Source organism: Odontomachus brunneus, unplaced genomic scaffold, assembly GCF_010583005.1.
Source record: "Odontomachus brunneus isolate Ranch 3 - 2012 unplaced genomic scaffold, Obru_v1 Obru_scaffold_164, whole genome shotgun sequence".
NCBI lineage: Eukaryota > Metazoa > Arthropoda > Insecta > Hymenoptera > Formicidae > Odontomachus > Odontomachus brunneus.
The window spans coordinates 387938-391213 of record NW_022639614.1 but is presented as its reverse complement, the minus strand read 5'-3'; positions in this window follow the sequence as shown (position 1 = coordinate 391213).

Here is a 3276-nt window from a genome sequence, read left to right as displayed (position 1 = left end):
CTCTCTCTCTCTCTCTCTCTCTCTCTCTCTCTCTCTCTCTCTCTCTCTCAATAGATGGCTTTGGGCGTCGTTTAAAGACCTATTGCCCTTAAGGCCAAATCACACTAACGATTGGCGATAGATGATTGACGATTGAAGATTAGAACTTGACCAAAGACTTGTTTCAGATTGGAACAAAGCAAGCCAAAGCTGAAGCTTGTTGATTCGTTAAAACCTAATCTTTAATTGTCAATCGTCAATCGTCAATCGCTAGTATGATTTGGCCTTTACGCCAATATTGTAGTGAAATTACATGCAGCAGTGTTCGAAAATATCGATACGATTATTAATACGTATCGGTATGCCTCTGGCATCGATACGTATCGATATGCTTTTTTCTATTATTTAATAGCAATGTTCGATTGGCTCTGGGTTAATCCACTCTGGGTTATTCAGCCTACGTTTATAGGCCGAACAAGTACTTATAAGCTTTATGATTGGCTAGTAGAAACTTATGACGTCATTAATCGCTCTCGGAGCGATTAATCCAGGGCCAGTCGAACACGCTATGAGACTGAATTGAAAATTGGTCAATCAGAGCAAAGTTCACCAAACTTGAGCTTAGTGAATTTTGCTCTGATTGGCTAAATTTCAATTCAATCTCAATCTATAGTCTGTGGGTCGATTGTATATTTCAAAACGAAATGAAATTGACAAAAGTGAGCAAATTTACTAGAATATTTGTAACTTCATTAGTCAATGTCTAGTGAATTTTCTCACTTTTGTAATTTTCACTCCGTTTCGAGATACACAGGGTACTTTCCAATTGTTTAACACATCTTGACACATATGTACACAGAAATGTACAAAGTGTAACGTTATCCACGATTCAATTGGAACAAAGTGTGTACTAATGTGTATGTATGTCGGGTAGGGTTAGGATTATTTTTCTACTGTGCTTATATTTTGGTATTTTTTAATAATAAATAATAAAATCTAAATAATAAAAAAGATATTATCCACTTCACGTCGCAAATGCCAGTCTCTTTTCAAGCCGCTATGCTTATTAACTTTAATTGTCACTAGAAAACACTAGTTTATACAGCTGACTAGTAGCCCTCGAGCTGAGTATGGATGTGTAGTGTTGCGTCGACGATTACGACAATTGGAATGCAACTCGTGTCGCCGTGTGTATGAAAGTGTCTAAGGATATTGCGATTGGAAAGCTCCCCCTGATACGGGCTTAACGGGCAATAGGTGCAAAAGTGCAAGCAACGAAGAAAAATAATGGAATGTTGAACACGCATGCGAGATAATTTCGTCAAGGTAGTACGTAGGACGAGTAAAATGAGCTGCCATTACTTTGAGCCCTATTATATAAATATGGGTCTGTTTTCTATTGCTGAACTGACTGCACTAGTTTTCTCTCATCTTTCTTCCACCAAGTTTTATTTGTATACCTGTCTCTTTTTAAGTTCTGAAAGTGTACACTAGTTCAGCAATAGAAAACAGAGGGTTGGGTTTTTCGAGTATTTTCTAGGGTTTTTTACATTATACTATAAAATATGTATAATACGTATAATATGTATAATACGTATAATACGTATAAAAGCGCATAAAAGTGTAATATTTAGGGTTGCTTGCTGGATGGAAATATTCTATTCTGATTGGTCCGTCTTCAGAAATGCACCAATCAGAACAGAGTATTTCCATCCAGCAAGCAATCCAGCATGAAAACAAGCGTGTGTCGCTGGCTTTACTTAAATAAACCAATCATAATAAATAAATCTTAGTTTTTTTTGCCTTGATTGGCCAATTAAAAGAGAGTTTAAAATATGGAACTTAAAATAATAGTAATGACGCTAGCAAATCCCCTATAAAGTCTGCATTCTGATATTCATTGCAAATACTGAAAATCTATAGTATACGTGACATAAACTATAGATTTTCAATACTGGCTGTGAATACCGGAAGAGATGGCGTCACAGAAAGTATAATATGTATAAAACTAAATTATATTGTATAATACAGTATATAATACAATGTATAATATCTCAGTATAATACGTGCCCAAATCTGGTGCGCACTAGTGCAAGCTACCGAATTCACTATAACTTATTGCACCAATGTGGCAGCTGAAAAGAACAAACCACAACTTTCTATCATATTGGCTGCGTTCGTTTTGGCGTTTATAGCGTGTGTAAGCATCATTTGTCTTTGTTTAGTGTTTGATAATGAAATGATGCTCAGAGCATCAAAGCCAAAAAGTTGTAAGCGCCAAAACGAACGCAGCCATTATGCGCGATTAAGGCCATCACATACAAAATTCCGTAAGAACTTAAAACGTAAGTGTAAAGAAATCGACCAATCCCAATCGAGCACTCGGCTCTTCGTAACCCCTCCATTATTACGAAGAGCCGAATACTCGATTGGGATTGGTCGATTTCCTTACGCTTACGATTTAAGTTCTTACGGAATTTTGTGTGTGATGGCCTTTACGGAGTCATATTATCAGTGAATTCTTATCGTTATAGAAAGACGATCGTACTGTTAGAAACATTCGCAGGTAATAGTACAGCCGGTTATTAGATGGCGCCGGTGTTCCCGTGGCACAGAATATATAAGGTGTATTAAAAAGAAATCCATTATTTTTTCAATAGATGGCTTTAGTAATGTGTATCTCGCATTGTATAAGTGCGATCGGTTTACGCTAGATGGCGTTAGAAAGATAAGATTTCGTACTAAAAAAACTTCTCAGACAGTTTTGTGATTGTTTGACTCAGTATTGTTTGAGCGCGCGTCAAAGATGGACACCAGTAAAGAGAAAATACGCGATATTCTACAGTTTTTCTTCGATAAAGGCGAAAACGCAAGCCAGGCGGCTGAAAATGTGAATAGTGTTTATGGTCCTGATACTGTAACAGCCAATCACGCGCAATTTTGGTTTCGTCGATTCCGTTCCGGTAATTTTGATGTCAAAGATGCACCACGCTCTGGAAGGCCAATTGTCGAAAATGTCGATAAAATAATGGAAATCGTCGAGTCCGACCGTTATGTAAGCACTGTTTCGATTGCCCAGGAGCTAAACATTGCACAAAAAACCGTTTGGAACCACTTGAATAAGGCTGGATACAAAAAGAAGCTCGATGTATGGGTGCCACACGAGTTAACGCAAAAAAACCTCATGGACCGAATTTCCATCTGCGAATCGCTGCTGAATCGCAACAAAATCGACCCATTTCTGCAGCGGATGGTGATTGGAGATGAAAAGTGGGTCACTTACGACAACGTCAACGT